The sequence below is a fragment of the Protopterus annectens genome, chromosome 9.part0 (assembly GCF_019279795.1).
Source record: "Protopterus annectens isolate FY-2018-M chromosome 9.part0, PAN1.0, whole genome shotgun sequence".
NCBI lineage: Eukaryota > Metazoa > Chordata > Ceratodontiformes > Protopteridae > Protopterus > Protopterus annectens.
The window spans coordinates 9,818,994-9,829,058 of record NC_056743.1 but is presented as its reverse complement, the minus strand read 5'-3'; the positions used below and the strand labels follow the sequence as shown (position 1 = coordinate 9,829,058).

Genomic DNA, 10,065 nt, shown 5'->3' with positions numbered 1-10,065 from the left:
CTTTTCTTTATTCTGTGACACCCCACCAACTACAACTTCTCCTCTGTCCGTTTATCTTCCTGCTCATTTCCATAACTCCTCCTCCTTCTCTCACACTCACCACTAACTACAACTTTTCCTCTGTCCGTTTATCTTCCTGCTCATTTCCATAACTCCTCCTTCTCCCACACTCCACTACTAACTACAACGTCTCCTCTGCCCGTTTATCTTCCTGCTCATTTCCATAACTTTTCCTTTCATATGTCTATCATTTTTAAGCTACATTGTACTAAACTCAAAAACACCCCAGTTTGAGCTTTTTCCTGCAGCCATCATGCTATAAATACATCAGTTGTTACTGTAGGTTATTTCTCTATACAATAATGAGCCAATTTATGTTATTTATTCTTGTTTTTTTTTGTTTTAAAATGTTATGTTCATGTAAGACATACTTAAAAATATTTAAAACAATGTAAATAAGCTCATGTACAGATGTTTTTACTCTGCAATTATAAATGTAGGTCATATAGGATTTAAATGTGGAGCTTTTCTCCCCAACCTTCCTCTGAAAATGGGTTTGGCCAGTCAGAATTTTCCTGGTCAACAAAGACAAATAAATAAAAAATAAAACTGCTCCATGAGCTAATCTTCTTTTGTCTGCTCCCATTAGGGGTCGCCACAGCAGATCAACTGTTTCCATTTCTTCCTGTCCTCTGCATCTTGCTCTGTCACCAACCACCTCCATGTCCTCTCGCACCACATCCATAAACCTTATCTTAGACCTTCCTCTTTTCCTGTTACCTGGCAGCTTCATCCTCAGCATCTTTTCCCCAATATACTCTGCATCCCTCCTTAGCACATGTCCAAACCAACGTAGTCTTGCCTCTCTGGCTTTGTCTCCAAACATTCCAACCTGGGCTGACCCTCTAATATAGTTATTCCTAATCCTGTCCATCCTCGTTACACCCAGTGCAAATCTTAACATCTTCAACTCTGCCACGTCAAGCTCTGACTCCTGCTTTTTTGTTAATCCCACTGTCTCCAACCCATATAACATAGCTGGTCTCACTACCCTCTTGTAGACCTTCCCTTTCACTCTTACTGGTAGTCATCTGTCACAATCACTCCTGACACTCTTCTCCACCCACTCCATCCTGCCTGTACTCTCTTCTTCACCTCTCTTCCACACTCACCATTACTCTGAACTGTTGATCCCAAGTATTTAAATTCATCCACCTTTGCCACCTCTACTCCTTGCATCCTCACCCATTCCTCTATCCTCCCTCTCATTCACACGCATATATTCTGTCTTAGTCCTGCTGACCTTCATTCCTTTTCTCTCTAGAGCATATTTCCACCTCTCCATGGTCTACTCCACCTGTTCCCTACTCTCACTACAGATCTAAATGTAAAAAACCAACAGCAGCAAAATGTGAAACAAACCACACGAGCAGGATTACAGGAAAGAGCTTCAATTCACTAGGAACCACATATATACTAGTGCATAGTAATTAAACAGTTACATCATTAACTAATTAAATAATTAATGAAGAGAATCAGCAACAGGACATGAATTAAATGAACCAACACCATTTTAAATAACCACTAATAATATATATTATAAAAGTAACAATGTTATTAGATGTTTAAATTCACTTCCAAATTTAAACCTCGAGGTTTTAAAGTATTATATTTCAAAATAAATCTACTCTCTAAATTTAATAGACTTTGTAAAAAATTGCCTCCTGAAAATACTAATGATTCAACTGACCCATTGTGCATCTTATAAAATGATCAAATATTGGACTATCTGTTCTAGTCTGACCAATATAATATTTAGGCAAAGGACAATCACAACCTAATATGTAAACAACACCACAAGAGCAACAGTTAAATCTATTTTTAGCAAAATATTTCACCCCATTAATATTGTTTCCTGATAAATTTCTAACTTTTAGACATATTTTACATTTTCCACATTGAAACATGCCAGGTTCTTGAATAGAATCAGGTATAGAAATAGTGCTAGATAAATGTGTAGGTTTCAGTATTTCTTAACAATGTTACACAGAATCTCTGAAAATAAAGAAAACTTTGTAACAAAAAACATCCTATTATCTATGTCCATTGCATTGTGATAAATGTTTACATCAGATCTATTTCTAGCATAACACTTTTTGCTACTATCAAATTTAATAGTCTCCTGCAAACAACATCAAATTCCAAACTTAAAAGACTATTGTCTGAAGTGTGTTATCCACATACAGTAAAATATCCAGAAACTGAATTTCTAGTTTGTTAACAAACCTGTTGTTATGTACATCTACCATTGTTTTTCATTCCTTTGAAGGCCAGTGGCCTGTAATCCTGCTCGTGTGGTTTGTTTCTCACTACAGATCGCAATGTCATCTGCAAACATCATAGTCCGCGGGGACTCCTGACTGATCTCGTCTGTCAACCTGTCCATCACCATTGCAAATAAGAAAGGGCTCAGAGCTGATCCTTGATGTAATCCCACCTCCACCTTAAAACCCATCCGTCACTCCCACCGCAGACCTCACCGCTGTCACACTACCCTCGTACATATCCTATACCACTCTTACATACTTCTCTGACACTCCCGACCCCCTCATACAATACCTCAACTCCTCTCAACTCCTCTCTAGACACCCTGTCATATGCTTTCTCTAAATCCATAAAGACACAATGCAACTCCTTTTTACCTTCTCTGTACTTCTCCATCAACACTCTCAGAGCAAACATCGCATCTGTAGTGCTCTTTCCTGGCATGAAACCATACTGCTGATCACTAATCATCAGCTCCCTTCTTAACCTAGCTTCTACTACTCTTTCCCATAACTTCATGCTGTGACTGATAATTTTAATCCCTCTGTAGTTACTACAGCTCTGCACATCACCCTTATTCTTAAAAATCGGTGCCAAAACACTTTTTCTCCATTCCTCAGGTATCCTCTCACTTTCCAAGATTTCATTAAGCAATCTAGTTAAAAACTCCACTTTCATTTCACCTAAACACCTCCATGCTTCCACAGGTATGCCATCTGGACCAACTGCCTTTCCGTTCTTCATCCTCTTCATAGCTATCCTTACTTCCTCCTTGCTAATCCACTGCACTTCATGATTTACTATCCGCACATCATCCAACCTTCTCTCCCTCTCATTCTCTTCATTCATCAGCCCCTCAAAGTACTCCTTCCATCTGCTCAACACACTCTCCTCGCTTGTGAGTACGTTTCCCTCATTATCCTTTGTCACCCTTACCTGCTGCACATCTTTACTATCTTGGTTCCTCTGTCTAGCCAATCGGTACAGGTCCTTTTCTCCCTCAGTGTCCAACCTTATATACAACTCTTCATACGCCTTATCCTTCACAGCCATGTCCATCCTTTTTGCAAAATCCACTACCATCTGACCTTCTGCATTCCTGTGCTTAACATCATACCTACCCATCACTTCCTCATCCCCTCTGTTCCCTTCACCAACATGCCCATTGAAATCTGCTCTAATCACCAGTCTCTCACCCTTGGGTACAGTCATCACCACTTCATCCAACTTACTCCAAAATTTTTCTTTCTCATCCATCGCACACCAAACTTGTGGAGCATATGCGCTAACAACATTCATTACACCATCAATTTCCAGCTTCATAAACATCACTCTATCCGAAACTCTTTTCACCTCTAAAACACTCTTAGCATACTGTTCCTTCAGGATAATGCCTACGCCATTTCTCCTTCCATCCACACCATGATAAAACAATTTGAAACCACCTCCGATACACCTAGCCTTGCTTCCCTTCCATCTGGTCTATTGCACACACTATATACCAGCCTTCCTTCAGTCCATCATATCAGCTAGCTCTCTCCCTATACCAGTCATACTGCCAACATTCAAAGTTCCAACCCCCACTATCACAGTCCTAGCCTTTACCTGCCTTCGGGCATGCCTCCCCCCTCTTCTCCATGAGCTAATGTAATTACTTTATTACAATTATTAGACTGTAACATGTCAAGTGACAGTGAGATAAAACTGTGATAACACCTTCAATTTTTGAGTTAATTAAATGGACACTTCTTGGCATCTCAAACTCAAGTGATTGCATTACCAGTACAAAAAAGCTGAGTGATTTTTACTAATTTTGTTATTCTTTCTGCTCTGGAAAAAATGTCCTAGCACATACAAATAGAAAAAACAGCTGAGATTTGTATAGTCACTTACAGTTCAGCGCATCAAAAAAACAAAACAAACAAACAAAAAAACACCAATATTCAATTTTCTGGGCAATCCAAAAACAGTAGGTGACCAATTTTCCGTATTGTCGATCTTTTTAGTCTTTTGAAGGTGCAAAGTATTCGATATTAAGTTCTCCCATGCGTATATGTATAAGCAGATATAACATATACGTACCTATATTATATATATTTATATACACACAAACAAACCCTGGTGTAGATATGTGTATATACACGTACACACAAACAAACATAAATATTTGTATAGCATCAGCGCTGCCACTTTTCTATAAGAACGCATCGCCATTCTGCTCGGGAAACTCTTGCGGTTTACTTCTAATTCCGGCTTTTCTCTGTTAGGGGTCGCCACAGCGCATCACCTGTCCGCTCATGATTGGCAGTTGAGTTTTGCGGTGTCGAGTTGCCAGCTCGGTGCCCAACCTTCCACAGGAGGTACATACACGCACGCACACCTACGGTTTGGAGTGTCCAATCCACCTACCGCATGGTCTTTGGGATGAAACCCACACGACCACATGGAGGCCATGTAGACTCCACACAGAAGGCACCCCAACCGAGGATCGAACCAGAAAACCTTTTGCTGTGAGGCTGTAACGGTAACCGCTACATCATCGCAGCCGCCCCTCCCGTAACAGCCAAATAATTCAGAAGAATTTTTTTATTGAGGATAAAAAATGGGAAAAGTACAAAGGCACACAACGACAGACCGTTTTGCCAATGAAAACCTGATTTTCGTAGGATCTGCCCTATTTTGTGTTTTAATTGGTACAATCAGCGTTGCACCGCCTTGTTGCCATGGGGATGTGTTTCCTGTTCCTGTCTGGGGGAGGATGTTTAGATTTTAGTTTGACAGGACGACTGCTTGGAGTTGTTGATTTGGTTAATCTTATAGTAAATGGTTGGTGAATGCTAGTTGCTGAACATTTAAGGTAAATGTCCTTTTGTATACATCATCTGAGGAACTGCACGGCTGGCTGTGTCTTTTATTGATTTTAATTCAGTGTAACTTGTGTGCAAGATGGAAAAGCTTGTGATCGCCAGCGGTAGCCCAATGTACGATACAGAAAAATTAATGAATGCATTTTTTATTGTGATCGTCTTTATTCTTAGCACTAAGTCCTTTAAGTAAGCTGGAAAACGTTGGCTCTGTATTGAATTCATAAACAACAATTAGGTTATTGTTTGTGCTGCAATACGTAATCCACATCTGTACACAGTGTACTACAAATATATTGGTCGGTCCGTACCATTTTACCCAAGTATTTGAAGGGCTGCCGTGGAAAGTAGGAAAGCTCGCAATGTCTGGGTGACTGGGACAAGAATGTTTAGGAGGGTACACAGAGTGGTTGGACTGAGCATATATGAATGTTATCTCCTTTTATGCACCTAACCAGCTTGGGTGGGCAAGAAAATTACAGTGGATCCTTGATGTGATTCAGGTCCGCGGTGGACATTTGATTTGCAGTGTGATTAATCGTAGTGACGATATAAATACATTGATTAATTTCATAATTTACTGTGAAGTATAAAATTCAGATTGTGTTTCTAGCAGCCGCAGGCAGACAGCGATTGATCTAGGGTTAAATGTGACTATGCGTTGTGGTAGCTAATTGTTTTGATTTAGATCATCATGTTTGTTAATGGAAAAGACACAGGGAGCCAAGCCTTTTCGTTTCTTCCTTACCACATTCTTTGGGTGATCCATGGCACTTGATTATATATTTGTTCTTTGGTGGAAACGAGTTACGCTTTGTATTTGCATAAGAGGCGTTATTTTTTTCTTTTGCGCAGATGTGGGATGGGTTTTACGTTGTCTGTTCTGAGTTTTGAAAATTATTGACATTGTACTGTTACATATATTATACTTAAGCATTTTTCTAGCTGTTTGGTGGGGGCGTGCTTAGCCCTCTTAAACCGTGCTTTGAATGTATTAACGAGTAATGACTTCAGTTAATCAAAATCCAGGAGGATAGGTTAACAAACTTACTGCACGGGGTGTGGGGCCGTTTTCAATTTGTATGCATTTTTCTCCACCAGTCTGTCTGGGGGCATGCTACTGTTCCTTGCCATGAGGTAGTAATTACTAATAAGGCAAGAACTAGCTAGATCAACTTGTGAGCAAGGCTTGTTGTCACATAACGAATCAGTAGTGGGTCTTCCTACCCATAAGATGGATAGGATAGTATAGTTTGGTTGTAACTTGGGTGTGAGATAAGGAATTTGCCATATTTTTCATAATCAAAGAGTGATTGGTTTTTATGAGTCCTTCAGTGAGAATATGGCTTGTCAGCAAACTTCTATTAATCAAAAGCTATAGAGACTAATATACTGGCAGTTTTTTTTTTAACTATTGGAGGAAGAAGCCTGCAACCCCCCCCCCCCCCCCCCGTGGATTTTTTTCCAGCTACATTCCTATCAGCATCATGGTTATTCAAACTTGGGGCAAAGTTGAAAAGAATGTGTTGTTGATTGCTTGTTTGAAGGAATGGGTTTGATTGTCTAGTTTTTTTACTAGAAATGATTCGGAGACTTAAAATGGTGGTAATGTTTTTTTTTTTTTTTTTTATGTTACAGATTTAGGGACCATGGTGATTTGATTTGTATGTATGTCATGAGTATCTACATCCTTGATAGTCCATTACCTCAAGGTTGTTATGGAGAATTGGGGGCTTTTCACTCTTGCATCAACTTTTAAGTTAACTGTCTTTGCTGGGGGGGGGGGGGGTGCATGCAGGGACTTGCCTTTAGTCAACTGGTGCCCTAGGCAAAAGGTCTCCACAACACCCCCAATGCCATTCTGTGCCCCCATCCTGGTCTGCCTACACCATCCAGATTACTGGAAAAGCGCCCCTGCTAGAGCGATGCCCGGCCGCCTAGTTGGCCTATGCCTAAGGCTGGCTGTGGGTGCATGGGGTACCAGTCCATAGCATAAGGCTAGGGAATGGCCTCATAAACTTTTGTCTACTATTTTTTTTGAATGCCCTCATATAAAATTTTGTCTACTGTTTTTTTTTTTTTTTTTTCAGCGTAGAATAGAAACAGTAGCAGTGCACATAGTTAAACCACATAATTTTGGGTGGAAATCTTTACACTAGCTAAGCAGCATTAGTCTTAATGCATAGGATGTAGATTCCTTATTGATGGGCATGTTCAAGGATTATGGTTTTAATGAAGTATTGTTGTGTTAGAGTATAACAAATCATGGGGATAACAGTGCAACGACAGAATGGGAAAATGTAATGCACAAAGATACATTTGTCTCAGTAAAATGAAAATGCCATAACTCCAGGAACAGAAGGTTGTACCTGTTTTGAAGCAGTATTGTGCTACACTGTGAGGGTAGTGAAAAGTAGTTGGGTACTAGCATGATTTTATTGATTTTGTTTTTATTTATTTATTTTCTGTTTGGTAAATGAGCTCGTCCGAAGACCCTTTCCAGCCATGACAGAAGCACAAAGGCAACAAGGCAGAGCATAATTTGAAATGAGTTACATGCAGCTAAGGAAAACAAAATGTATGATGGAAATAGTAAGCCTGAACATAAATGAAAAAGTTATTACATTGTTTAGAAATAGATTAGTAAAGATGTTATATTTTACATTTTTTGGTGACTAACTTATGTCAGTGATATTAACAAGTACAGTAGTTGCAAAGTGATGTACAACATATACTGTTTAAAAAGGTATTGCAGCAATTAACTCAAACAAGTATAACAGCTGAAGTAGTAATAGCAAACAGTTGGAATAGTTGGATCATGTTGCAAGGTAGTTAACCGTTGTCCTTAAAGCCTTTACAAGACGTTTCATTTTGGATATGATTGAACAGATTTGTCTTGAACCCTTTGAGATTGTCTTGTGCTTTATCTTCGGTGGACAGTTTATTCCATAGTGTTTGGCCAAGTCTGTAAAAGGAACACTCTTCAATAGCTGTTTTAAAAGTGGGGCATATTAGTGTGATAATGCCTGCTTGACTCTTCTTTCTGAGAATATTTGCTGTCTGAATGAGAGTTTTTTTCTTTTGAGAGCACTAGCCCTCATTTATGATGTTAAATAAGAGGGTTCCTAGCAAATAGGTTGATTTTCCCCTTGCAGGAAGCCAGTTAAGGCTCTCTAGTTGACTGCAGTTGTGTGATTGTAAGCCCGTAAGAAGGGTAAATCTGCAAGTTTTATTTTTACCAGTCTGAAGTCTCTGAGTATTGTAAGCTGAATGAAAGACAAGTAAAGGTAAATCATAATCAGATTCTGGTAGGAGGACATTCTTAGCCATGTGGGCAGCTGGTGTGAGAAGATGGGAGATTCTGTAACAGAGTTTCAGCTGAGTAAGGACTTGATTCACAATGTTGTTGATGTAGGCAGTGAAGGATAGTGAGGGATCCATAGTAAAATCTGGCTTGTTATACTTTGAAACCTTGCTGCTATTCTATTTGCAAGGTTGTTAAAGGAGCCTTTCTCTTTCTGTCTAGCATGACTTGTATAAAATGGATTTGAAATATATTCTAGCAACTAGAAGGTAAAGCTGTTAAACAAGCGCACATTAGTATAGCAGACCTCACGATCACCATATTGTGGGAAAAACTGTAAAATCTAAGAAGCACTTTGAGCTACTTTGTGTCAAAATCTCTCTGAATGTAAAGATACATTGATACAATTTTTAGTTCTTTACTTATTAAAATACGTAAATGCAGTGTCATGTAGCTCTAAATCTTTGGTAGAAAGAATGCAGAGTAATTTGCACGAGTGATTTACTAACTTAACATAGTAGTGCTTGACACTTTGACGTGAGATTTTATGGGATAGGAAGTGACGCACTTGAACATAACCTAGGATATTTAGTACTGTACAGTAAGAACAATTTTCATAGGTTCATAGGTAGGTACTAGGCTGTTGGCCCTAGGGCCTATGTAAGCCTAGCCAAAAAATGTACCCTGGCTTTCGCCACCCAAGAAAATTATTTTCCTGTGCCCCTGTCGAGCAGAGCCACAGAAGTGATCCCTGGGGTGAATTTCCCATTTCCCATCTAATCATCAAGATTTTTCTTGAAGACTGCTAATGAGGTTTGTTTGATATAGATAGGTAGTTTGTTCGAGTATGGGAAGTCTCTGGGACAGGAATCTATCCCTCCAGCATGTTCTGTTTATTGTGGTGACAAGGTTTAGGTCCCTAGGGCGTGTAGCTCGGAGGGATTGGGATTTCTTTACATGGAGCATGTCCAACAGGCTCTGGGTTTGACATAGCTTTGTATGTTAGGCAGAGATTGCCCCTGAGTAGGCGATATGCAATGGAGTAAAGCTGTAGTTTTTTGAGACGGTCTGCGTAGGGCATCTGTTTGAGGCCAGTAATCCTCTTTGTGAGGTATTTTTGTGGTCTTTCCAGTTGTTGTAGATGTCTTGTGAGGTACATACCCAAAGGGGCGTTGTACTCTATAATGGGTCTAATGAGTGACAAGTAGAGGGGAACAATGACCTCTTTTTTTTTTTTCTGGATGAGAATCCTTTTGTGATGAGATGAGCCACGTAGAAGGATTTCCTGACCACTTTGGCAATGTGATTATCAAAGGAGAGACTACTGTTCACCTGTGTCCCAAGGTCTCTTATCACATTTTCGGCATTAAGTAGACTACCAGCTATGTAGTAGTTCATGGGTACAGAGTTTTTACCAAAGGGGATGACAATACACTTTTTGGCATTGAGCTTCAGGCCATGGCTTTGACACCAGGTATCTGTCTCCGTGAGGCCCTTTTGTAGTTTGTCCACATCGTTAGGAGTTTCGATTATGGCTCCTAGTTTGCAGTCATCTGCAAACTTTGTTAGCCA

General features: G+C 39.7%; 1 protein-coding gene across 2 annotated transcripts in view; it reads left to right on the top strand.

Moving 5' to 3' along the window:
• Positions 1-5,054: 5,054 nt before the first annotated feature.
• The window catches only part of ARHGAP1 (Rho GTPase activating protein 1), a 1,661,218-nt gene continuing 1,656,207 nt past the window's right edge, over positions 5,055-10,065 (top strand). The window contains exon 1 of one of the 2 annotated variants that reach the window (XM_044082524.1): positions 5,055-5,182. The gene's annotated coding sequence lies outside the window, so the exon portion shown is untranslated. The remainder of the gene's footprint in view (positions 5,183-10,065) is intronic. The other variant, XM_044082525.1, reaches the window with a different exon arrangement.